Genomic DNA, 11,994 nt, shown 5'->3' with positions numbered 1-11,994 from the left:
TCCGGGAGGGGAAGGGAACCAGCGGCTCGGGCCTCGCCCCAGCCCCGTGTGCAGCCCCGAGCCGAGCGGCCCGGGACGCGTCTCCACCACTGGGCGCCCGGACCCTGTGCGTCGCTTCTCGCCTCCGCGTCCTCAGCCCTCGGGCGGGTGGAGTGGGAAGCGCGGCCCCGCATTCCTGGCCGTCCTGCGTGGGGGTAAAGGCCACCTCGCTTCCTCTCCCCGGGCGCGGCGGCGGGAAGGGAGGTGAGCCTGTGGCCGGCAGCCGCGCGAGGGAGTCGAGCCCGACCGGGCCAACCAATGGGGAGGCGCCCGGGCCGTCCAGCCTGCCTCCCTGCGGGCCCAGCGCGGCGGATTCCTCGGGAGGTGGGAGGCGGCGGCCCTATGGATGCTTTCAAATCAGGATGTGTGAGGCGCATTCAGGAGCGGCGGTGGGAGGCGGCTGAGGGCTCTCCATGAGTGAGCAAAGGCGAGCGAGGTCTGGCTGCCGGGACCAACGCCTGGGACACTCCCTTAACTGCCGTCGCGGGCTCCTGGAAATGGCTGTGCGGACAACCCCTTCCCATCCCCTCGCCAAGGTCGCCGGGATGGCACTGCGGCCCAGGAAGCCTCGTCCCCGGCCTACCTCGCGCAACACCCTCTCGGTGGCACCGCCGGCTGTGGTCTGAAACAGCAGGGCCAGCGTCACCGACCTTCGGGAGGTGGGGGCTGAGCACAGCCACCCTGAGAAAAGGCAGCTTCCAGGAGGTTCTGGCAGCATGCCTCCCCCTTGGAGGGAACAGAGGGCACTGCTTGCAGCAGCCCCCACCTACCCACCCAGAGCCCAGTTGTACCCCATGGAGGAAAGGAGGCCTGGGGAGACAGGAGAGCTCGGGCCCACCCAGCCAAAGTAAGGAGGACCAGGGCCCCGATGCCTGCCCCAGGGGCCTCCCGCATAGCCTGCTCATGTTCTCCTGCGCAAAAGAGAACCCCAGTCTCTCCCAAGATGTCTGGACCTCCCTAGACAGCCTCCAAGGAGAGCAGTGTTAATGGTTTGCCATGTCCATTGTCCATGCAGGGATGGAGAGCAGCAGCAGCTGCCTGGCGGAACACACAGTGGCACTCAGTCACTGCTTAGGAGGCCTGCCCGTAAGAACCAAGCCTTGATCTCGCCACGACCAAGGCCAACCCCACCTGCCAGGTTAGGGCTGCCTGTCTTGGTAGAAACTTTCTGAGTTCTAGAATGAGCCGGGCAGATGAGGCTCTGGGCCCTTTCTTACCTGGGAGTCCCACTTCTACCTCCTACCCCCTCAGCAACCCTGCCAGTGACTGGGAACAGAGAGACTCCTGACTTCTGCTCCAAGAACCAATGGAAGGTCAAGCAGCCTGGAGATGAAGCCAGTATGTCAAAAAGGAAGAACCAAGACCAGTCTCAGAGACAGCATCCTGGTTAAGTCCTGCCCAAAGCCCACCCTACCTGCAGACCGTTAACTCCGAGAGCTAATAAACCCCACTACTATTTAAAAGAAAAACAAACGAACAAAAACCAGCAGCAGCAACTGCAGCCTCTCAGCCGAACTGATAGAAGGAGGAAGGTGGAGTAGTTGGGCTCCTGTAGCCACCGGATACGTCTGCTCCGACGGGCGTGCTGGCCCCGTGGCCCCAGGAACCTCAGGTTTGTTGGAGCCCAGCATCTGCTGAGCTGCTGCTGGGATTAGACATGAGACGGGGATGCCAGGCTGGGCCGCAGTGCCCTCTCTCTTCCCAGGACCCGGGACACTTGTGCAGGTGATGCATGCCAAGCCTGGGGTCCACAGACGCAAGGAGGGATCTGCCACCTGGCAGCCGGCTGGGAGGCAGCTCTGGGAACAGAGGACGTGAAGTGTGGCCTCAGCAGTGTTGGGATCAGGGCTGGGAGGCCAACACATGGGTGTCTGGGAGGGTCCCGAGGGTGGGGTCTCTGAGGGCGACGATGAACTGGACATAGTCCCTGACCTCAGCAAGTGGGTGAACACGACAGGCGAACAAGTGGTCAGGCCTCTGTAGGGCACACTTGTCCACGCTGCATGAGGTGGTCATTCCTGAAAGTCACCCCCAGCCATCTGGGTGAGCCTGTCGGGAGCCTGTCCAAGGGACCCTGAGGCCTATGAGGGATGAGCAGCAGCAGACCAGGAGTTCTGGAGGATGGGGGGCTCAGGGCAAGGTGCAGAGGCTGGGCAGCCCCACGGATGTACCTGCTAAGGGACATGCCCCCCACAAACCCCTGGAACAACTCAACCAGAGACACAAATAGAGAGCCATCTGGCTGGCAGGGCCCCCGGAGGGTCCTGGCACAGCCTCGTGCTGTGGCCTCTCCGCAGACCTGTGTTCACAGACTCCCTGCACCACTTACCCTGCCAGCCGGCCACCTGCCCTCCACCCTCACTGTGTGGCTTCTAGGGGCCGGGGGTCTGGGAGGGGACAAGCCCCATTCTAGGTGCTCTGACCCACCAAGAGAGTGGGGACCTGCCTCTCACCCTTAGGAAGGATGACCTGGGAGGAGCTTTGGGAAAGAAAATTGCCGAGGAGGAACAGATACCCCTTCCTGTCTGTGTCCCCCCGAGCAGCAGACACCCCTTCCTGCCTGGGTGCCCCCAAGCAGCTCCCCAACCTCGCCAGGGCCTTTACCACCACCCCCTCTTCTCCCAAGGAGGCATTTCCTTGTCCACCCCCAGCTGGGATTTCTATGGTTGTCTTTGTCTCAGTCACTGGTCAGGGAACCTGCCTGTTTATTCACCAGCCAGTGATGTTACTCAGTCGTCCCCATGGCAACAGCCCTGGGAGTCCTGCCCCCTCCCAGGGAACTGCCCAGAACCTGTCCCTGCCCTCTCCAGGCCTCTGCTGGGAGCCCAGACAGAGGGAGAGGCAGAGGGCAGGGCGGGGACAGAGGCCCGCCGCCCGCCTGAGGATGCTGGGGCTGTCCAGGGAGCCGCCCACCGCACGTCATCCTGGGTCCTGCGGGTGGACTGGAGGCCGGCCGTGGGCACAGCAGAGCCCCACCCACGGCTGGGGGAGGTGGCCTGGTCAAGGCTGGATGGAGGTGGGCCTCCTCTCGGACTTGGCTTGGCCAGGTCCAGTGCCAGCTGGCCCTGCCCTCCCACCCAGGCCTCCCCGAGACCACCCTCCAGAGCTGCTCTGGGGCCAGGGGCTACCTGCCAACCCCACGGCTGCCCCACCCCAACTGTCCTCCAGGCCTGTGCCCCTGCCAAGCCCCAACTGCCGCTCCAGCTGCCACAGCCAACTGTCGACCGGTCTCCATTCCAAGCGCCTGCTCACCCCCAATCGTCCTTCCAAAATGCTGCTGCCAACTGCCAGCCCCCTTCCTTCCTGAGCCCTGGCTCCTACCACCACTCCAGGCCACCACACCAGGGATCTGCATTCCAGACCTTCCCTCGGGACAGAGGCCAGGCCACACCTGCCGTGTGCCTGGTGGGATGGGATGGGGTGGGGGAGGCACTGAAGGTCTGAGACCTGAGGCGTCAGCACAGAAGGGCAGAGCAGGCGATGGGGCCAGGCCGTAGCAGACAGAAGGCAAGGGGCAGGGAGAGCGCAGGCCGAGCAGGGGAAGGCGAGAGGGCAGGGGAGCCCATCCTCAGTGCCAGGGGCCACACCAGGCCCAGCACAGGGGTGGGAAGACCGCCGGAGTACAGCCCGAGCAGGCCCTGGGAGCTGCAGGGCGGAGCTGGGCTTTCCCTCAGAGGGTCTGTGAACAGCTTGGCCTGACCGCAGACCCCGAGAGGGTCCTCCCAGCCATGTCGGGGGGAACTGGCCCCTCCCCACCAGCCCTGCACAGCTTGGGGTGGAGTCAGCTCCCAGGCCTCAGCTGTCCCAGGCCAGTCTGGGCTCCTTCCTGCTTCACCACCTGGCACATGGGGCCGGCCTGGGTCCCTTTAGGTTCCAACGTGTGGCCTCTCAGTCCCAGCCCTGGCCTTGCTGCCCCTTCCCTCCTTGGAGCTTGCTTTCTGCATTCATCCCAGTGGTCCCTGATCCTCACCTCCAGCATGAGATCCCCCATATCCCCCAGCCTGTGAGACCCTATCCCTCAAATCCCTCAAACACAGCAGGTGCCCGCAAGTTGGCTCGCCAGGCCTAGGGGAGGCACTGCTGCCCTTGCAGGTCAGACCTGGGGCTGTAATTCCATCCCAGGCTCTGGACCAGCCGGTCAGCACCAGGAGGTGATGGGGGCTGGGGCCTCAGTCCCGGCTGAGGGGACACAGCTGCTCCCCAGGGGCCCCCGGCCTCCGAGGGCTCGCGTTGCAGAGGCGGGTGATGGCTCTGCAGATAGCCACGACGGGTGAAATGGACACCTGGCTCTCCCTGGCGTCCCCTCCAGGAGCTGCTACTGGGCAGTCCGCCTTCCAGGATGGGACAGTGGGGCAGGCACAGGGGGCCATGTCAGCCTATTGGTCGGGCTGGCCCTGGAGGTAGGGAAAGACGGACGTGTTTGCTGAGCACCTATGGCGTGCCGGGAATCTTCCTACTTGGGGAACAGGGAGGGGAAGGACTCTCTCAGGGTCATCTGGCCCCCCTCCGGTGCTGGGGCCTGGGAAGGAGAGAGAAGGGAGGTGGCTGTGGCCCCTCCCCTCCCACCAGAGGGGGTCTGCTGGGGTTCCCTTGGTGGATATGCAGAGGCCCCAGCCCTGCACAAGGCCAGCCTGTTGCCTCAGCCTCGTTCACTCACTCGCTCACTCGTAACATTCACAGATCATGGAACCTGTCGCGTGCCAGGACGTGCTGGGTCTGGAGAGCCAGACAAAATCCCTTGTATTGCAGGAGTGGGGAGTCGGTGACAGGTCAGCGAATTCATAAAGGAGCTCTTCTGAGATAAAAAGGAACTGGGGACGGGCCCCTCGGGGACGTGGCTGGTGCTGGGGCAGAGCAGGAAAAGGCAAGCTGAGTTCCTGGCCATGGCGGGGACGACACAGGGCAGGAGGGCCAGGCCCACGGGCGGGGACGACAGGGAGCAGGAGGGCCAGGCCCACGGGCCATGGCGGGGACGACGGGGCAGGAGGGCCAGGCCCACGGGCCATGGCGGGGACGACAGGGGGCAGGAGGGCCAGGCCCACGGGCCATGGCGGGGACGACACGGGGCAGGAGGGCCAGGCCCATGGGCACGGGGTCCCCAGGGAAGAGAACAGCAGAACCATGCCATGCTGGCTTATGACCCCAAGCTGGGGCGTGTGCTGATATAAAAAATAAGAACAATTAAATACAAGAAATACACTCACCTCCCCTACAAAAGAAGTCCAAGTGATACCTGTAAGTTCCAGGAGCAGAGATTACCCCATGCACACACCAGGAGTGAGGACTGGGTCTAGGGACTCCTTTCTGAAGAGCAGAGTCAAGACAGGCAAAGAGGAACTCAGCTGAGGAGGCGACTGGCAGGCACCACTTTGGCCAGGTGACCATCGCCAAGCAATCGTGCGGGCGTCCCGCAGCTCTGATAAGATGTGATGCGAAGAGCACCTCACCTCTGTGAAATTCTTCCCAAATTAAAAACCTCAGTCTACTCCTGAGAAAGTGCATCAGACAAACCCATAAGGGGCTTTCTTTTGTTGTGCTTGTTTTTGTTTTTGAGACAGAGTCTTGCTCTGTCGCCCAGGCTGGAGTGTAGTGGCAAGATCTCGGCTCACTGCAACATCTACCTCTTGGGTTCAAGCGATTCTCCTGCCTCAGCCTCCTGAGTAGCTGGGATGACAGGCACCTGCCACCACACCTGGCTATTTTTCGTATTTTTAGTAGAAATGGATTTTTAGTAACCAGACCATGTTGGCCAGGCTGGTTTTGAACTCCTGACCTCAAGTGATCTGCCCGCCTCAGCCTCTTGAAGTACTGGGATTACAGGCATGAGTCACCATGCCTGGACACAAACCAAGGGACTTTCTACAAAAACACCTTGTCGGTGATCCTCAAAGGTCACCAAGAACAAGGAAATCTGAGAAACTGTCAGACAGCAGAGCCTAAGGAGATGGGACAGCTCTAAGCATTGTGGCACCCGATGAGGCCCTGGAGCCGAAGAAGGCCATCGATGGCAGGACTGACAGACTTCAAATAAAGTCCGCTCTGTGGTGGAGATCAACAGACCCCAATGTGGGCTTCCTAAAGCACCCAGCAACACAGGACGGCGGCGTCAGGAAGACAGAGCTTTCGTGATGGCTGCATAGGACTCTCTCTGCTTTGCAGTGTCACACATTCTATCGGCCAGGCTGGAGTGCAGTGGCGCGATCTCAATTCACTGCAACCTCCACCTCCCGGGTTCAAGTGATGCTCCTGCCTCAGCCTCCTGAGCATCTGGGATTACAGGTGCCCGCCACATGTCCAGTTAATTTTATTTATTTATTTATTTATTTATTTATTTAGAGATGGAGTCTCGCTCTGTCGCCCAGGCTGGAGTGCAGTGGCATGATCTCGGCTCACTGCAACCTCCACCTCCTGGGTTCAAGCAATTCTCCTGCCTCAGCCTCCCGAGTAGTTGGGATTACAGGTGCCCACCACCATGCCCAGCTCATTTTTGTATTTTTAGTAGAGACGAGGTTTCACCATCTTGGCCATGCTGGTCCTGAACTCCTGACCTCATGATCCACCCACCTTGGCCTCCCAAAGTGCTGGGATTACAGGCGTGAGCCACTGTGCCCAGCCAATTTTTTTATTTTTAGTAGACACAGAGTTTCACCATGTTGGCCAGGCTGGTCTCAAACTCCTGACCTCAAGTGATCCACCCACCTCGGTCTCCCACAGTGCCAGAATGACATGCATGAGCCACCTCGGTCTCCCACAGTGCCGGGGTGACGGACGTGAGCCACCGCACCCCTCCTGCACAATGTCGCCTACTTTCTGATATCTAAAATTATTCCAAAATAAAGTTTATTTTTTAAAAGGAAAAAAATACAAAACCAAACAATCGAAGAAAACCACCTTCTTTTGGCCCTGGCGTTGGGAGTTAAGCAGCCTCTCCAGGCCTATCTCAGCCAAGATGCTCATTTTTGGTTGCAGAATTTGGGAGTTCAGGGTGCTCCTGGTTCTGCCCAGCTTGGAAGCACACAAAGGCCACGGGGACCACAGAACCTCCAAGCTGAGTCTGGGTGTGCCTTGTGAGGAAGGAAGGTTGGTCCCCACGTTCATGTGAACCTGTGTGTGACGAACTGTGAACCCTCACACTGCAGAGGAGACCCGCCAGAACACTGTGCTGAGAGACTCCGACAAAGCTCAGTCTGGCGCTGGCCTGCGGGAGCCTCATCCCTAAAGGTGATTCCAGCTCTGTGTTGCGTCTTTGCTCAAGTTGACAAAATGCTGCCAAAATGCAAAGTGTAAACACGATCCCAATGCAGACTTTCCACAGCTAAACCACTTTCCATATTTTCCACTCAGCCCTTCTGTGATTTTCCATTTTTCTCCAGCACCTTTTGGATTACCCCTTCATTACTTCCCCAAACCCCTTCTTTTTCCTTTTCTGTTCTCTGTTTAAAAACCTGGGTTGGCCCGGTGCAGTGGGTCACGCCTGTAATCCCAGCACTTTGGGAGGCTGAGGCAGGCAGATCATGAGGTCAGGAGTTTGAGATCAGCCTGGCCAATATGGTGAAACTCGGTCTCTACTAAAAAATCCCAAAATTAGCCAGGCATGGTGGCGGTGCCTGTGGTCCCAGCTACTCAGGAGGCTGAGGCAGGAGAATGGCTTGAACCCGGGAGGCAGAGCTCGCAGTGAGCTGAGATCGCACCACTGCACTCCAGCCTGGGGAACAGAGAGAGACCCCGTCTCAAAAAAAAAAAAAAAAAAAACTGCAGTCTTCCCCCACACTGCAGTCTGAGTAAAACCCGTCTTTCCGCCTTCAGGTGTCCGGGGTTGGGTCTCATTCCGGGTCCCATGCTTCTGCCTGCGTCTCAGCTGCGTGTCTGCGCTCCTGCCCGCATGGGCTTGATCACGTGCGTCTGTGGATGCGGACTGTGTGTGCCTGTGTGCACCGATGTGTGGTAGGCCTGTGTGCTGCTGGTGCTAACCATGTCTGGGAGTGTATCGTGTCCACTGCAGTGCACCTTCCGATGTCGTCTGCCAGCCACATCCAGTTCTGGACACTGGGCAAAATATTGTCCTGCCCTTCAGGAGCCCGCCCTACCAAGGGTGAGCTGTGAGCCAAGTCTCAGGATGGAAGGCAAGGTGCCCTCTGGAGGGAGGTGGGGCTCTGGGAAGCTTCCTGGGGGCTGGGGCCATGGAGATGTGGGGCCATGGGGAGGGCCCAGCCTGAGCTGGACAGGGTTGGGCCAAGCCCTGAGCAGGTGCACAAGGAGTACAGATGAGGCTCAGAGGCCTTGCTGGGACCGTGGGGAATGAGCCATTTTCTAAGAACTTGCTGCCAAGCCAGGGCTTCTGGGCTTTTCCGTGGGCTGAAGATGCTATTAGGACTGTATTTATTTATTTATTTATTTATTTATTTATTTATTTATTTAGAGAAGGAGTTTCGCTCTTGTTGCTCAGGCCAATGGCACGATCTCGGCTCACCGCAACCTCCGCCTCCCAGGTTCAAGTGATTCTCCTGCCTCAATCTCCCGAGTAGCTGGGATTACAGGCACCTGTCACCATGCTCAGCTAATTTTTTTTTGTATTTTTAGTAGAGATGAGGTTTCACCATGTTGGCCAGGCTGGTCTTTTTTTTTTTTTTTTTTTTTGAGACGGAGTCTCGCTCTGTCACCCAGGCTGGAGTGCTGTGGCCGGATCTCAGCTCACTGCAAGCTCCATCTCCCGGGTTCATGCCATTCTCCTGCCTCAGCCTCCCGGGTAGCTGGGACTACAGGCGCCGCCACGTCACCCGGCTAGTTTTTTGTAGTTTTTAGTAGAGACGGGGTTTCACCGTGTTAGCCAGGATGGTCTCGATCTCCTGACCTCGTGATCCGCCCGTCTCGGCCTCCCAAAGTGCTGGGATTACAGGCTTGAGCTACCGCGCCCGGCCAGGCTGGTCTTAAACTCCTGACCTCAGGTGATCTGCCTGCCTTGGCCTCCCAAAGTGCTGGAATTACAGGCGTGAGCCACCACACTCAGCGTATTTATTTATTTATTTATTTTATTTTATTTTTTGAGACAGAGTCTTGCTCTGTTGCCAGGCTGAAGTGCGGTGGTGCAATCTCGGCTCACTGCAACCTCTGCCTTCCGGGTTCAAGCAATTCTCCTGCCTCAGCCTCCCAAGTAGCTGGGACTATAGGCACGTGCCACCACACCCAGCTATTTTTTATATTTTTAGTGGAGACAGGGTTTCACCATGTTGTCCAGGATGGTCTGGATCTCTTGACCTCATGATATGCCCGCCTTGGCTTCCCAAAGTGCTGGGATTACAGGCGTGAGCCATTGCACCCAGCCCCTTATTTATTTTTTGAGACAGAGTCTCACGCTGTTGCCTAGGCTGGAGTACAGTGGCATGACCTCAGCACACTGTAACCTCCACCTCCTGGGTTCAAAGTGATCGTGCCTCAGCCTCCTGAGTAGCTGAGATTACAGGTACACATCACCATGCCTGGCTGATTTTTATATTTTTGGTAGAAACAGGGTTTCACCATGTTGGCCAGGCTGGTCTTGAACCTCTGACCTCAGGTAATCTGCCTGCCTCAGCCTCCCAAAGTGCTGGGATTACAGGTGTGAGCCACCGCGCCCGGCTGCTTTAGGACTTCAGAATGAGAGAACAGACTTGATCTAATAATGGTTAGTCAGTCAGATACATTTTTAGGATGTAGGGCCGATGTGCCCTGGGATTGTGCAGAAGTTGGAGATGGGAGAGAAGTCAAAGGAGGGCTGACATCTCTTCACAGGCAATGTGGGTAGTGGCAGATGGTTCATGGCACAGGAAGTGGAGGGGTGTGGAGGTGGTACCCGGGCTGGAGGAGAGAGGCCAGGGCTGCAGGTGTATCCTGAGGGGAGGAGGCTGGGGAAGTCCCTGGAGGAAGCCAGAGGGAGCAGAGCCATGACCCCCGGGGTGCACAGAGGCTGGGGTCGGGGAGACCATGCAGTGGTGAGGGGACCTCAGAGCACTGCTTCCTCTTCCCTGTTTGGGGTTTCAGAGGTCCCTTGTGCAGGGGCCGGGGCAGAGCCCCATCCTTAGGACACTTAGGCCCCAAGTGGACTTCTACAAGCTGCTTCCAGAGGATGGAGACAGAGCACCCAGTCCAGATTATAGCTTGACCCAGGGCTCTCTCCCAACCTTGTTTGGGGTTTGGGACAGCAGAATCTGTGCTCTGGGCTTCTGGGTCCCCATCAAAATGGAAGAAGGTGACCTGCAGCCCCAGTCAGGTAAGACTAGCCCGTTCTCCTGCACAGTTCTGGCTAAAGCCTCCACCCCCAAGCAGGTGATATTCCCTCCCCAGATGTCCCATACAGCTCGGACTCTGGGGTCCCTTCCGGATTAGCACAGTCTGATGGGAGAAGCAAACATCTGAAATGAAAATGGAATGCCTGTGGGCCGGGCGCAGTGGCTCACACCTGCAATCCCAGCACTTTGGGAGGTTGAGCACAGGAGTTCGAGACCAGCCTGGGCAAGATGGTGAGACCCGGTCTTTACAAAAAAGTGTGGTGGCACATGCCTGTGGTTCCAGCTTCTTGGGAGGCTGAGGTGGGAGGATCACTTGAGCCAGGTGGTTGAGATTGCAGTGAGCTGAGATTGCACCACTGTGCTCCAACCTGGGCGACAGAGCAAGATCCTGTCTCAAATAACAAAAAAATAAGAGAGCACCACCTCTCTCTCCCTGCTGCCCACCCACCTGCTCGGATGGCCTTGGCTCCACCTCTGACCTGTACCTGTGTATGCCTCATGAAACGACAATCCCAGGCCTGCACACCCTGCTTCTGTCGAGAGAGGTGGCCAGCCTAGCCACTGTTTGTGGCCCGCTTGGCTGCAGCCTCAGCCTCTCCCACCAGTCTGGCTGTACCATTCACACTGCTGCCCAGCTCCTTCCCCACTCTGGCTTTGCACCTGCCCTTCCGTCAGCCTAGAACACCCCTCCTGCCCACCTGGTGAATCCCAGCATCCCAGAAGATTCACCTCCAGCCCCAGCTCCAGGCCATCATGACACAGCCCTCCCCTCCTGCCTTAAGTTCCCACAGGCCCAGACCCCAGCCCTGCCTGCACTTTCTATCCTTCCCCTTCCCCTCAAAAATAGCCCAGGGCCTCTGGAAGTGAAAAGGGGGGCATGGAGGGAAGAGAGCAGGAGGCATCCTGGCTGCCCAGCCGAGGGCTGGTTCCCCAGGTCCCATGCCAGTGCTCCAGGGCCAACCAGCCTGGCTCCAGCACGGTGAGCCCCACATCTGCAGCCCCACTTGTGTGTGCCCCTGAGTCCTGAGGGCTCTGGAGCTGTCCTGGCTAGAACTGGAGTTACCACCTACTGCGGGGCAGGGTCTCAGCTGCTCTGAGCACCAGGCTGCACCAGGAGCACTCACCTCATGGAGCGAAGGCCCAGAAGCACTGCCTTTCTTGTGGGCATCACTACCCTAAGTGGGTCGGCAATGATGAGGAGGCACCGAGGGCCACTCCCTGGCTGTGAGCTGTGCTTGCACATCTTGGATGCCCCGTGGGCACTTCCTTCCTGTTGGGATTTGGGCTCAGGTTTATCCCTGGCTGCTTCTGGGAACCCTGGGGGCTAAAGGACCCTGCAAGACGGCTGGGTTGGAAGAAAGGGGCTTGCCCGGTTCTGGGAGCTGGGCAGATATGTGGGTGGTGAGCAAAAATTGGGAGGGCTTCTCATCTGGGCCTCCTGCCCCTGAGGGTCCATCCTGGTACAGGATCAGGTAGCATCAAAGGGAACACCTAGGACGAGGGACTAGAGGGGGACCGGGGCCTTGGCCAAGGCCTTGTGGGGAGTGCCCTGCCCAGGGGTGGGGCTGCAGGAAGGACAGGCCATTCCACCTGAGTGGGCCGCCCCTGCCTCATTGCCCCCCGACCCAGGGTGCTCAGAGCTCTCTCCTTCTGGAGCCTTACGGGAAGCCCTGCTGCTTAGGGGCTGGTG

General features: G+C 58.8%; 1 pseudogene; it reads right to left on the bottom strand.

Moving 5' to 3' along the window:
• Nucleotides 1-3,494: 3,494 nt before the first annotated feature.
• LOC104663903 lies at nucleotides 3,495-11,547 on the bottom strand (annotated as a pseudogene).
• Nucleotides 11,548-11,994: the final 447 nt, after the last annotated feature.

The sequence above is a fragment of the Rhinopithecus roxellana genome, chromosome 13 (assembly GCF_007565055.1).
Source record: "Rhinopithecus roxellana isolate Shanxi Qingling chromosome 13, ASM756505v1, whole genome shotgun sequence".
NCBI lineage: Eukaryota > Metazoa > Chordata > Mammalia > Primates > Cercopithecidae > Rhinopithecus > Rhinopithecus roxellana.
This window is presented reverse-complemented; position numbering and strand designations above follow the sequence as displayed.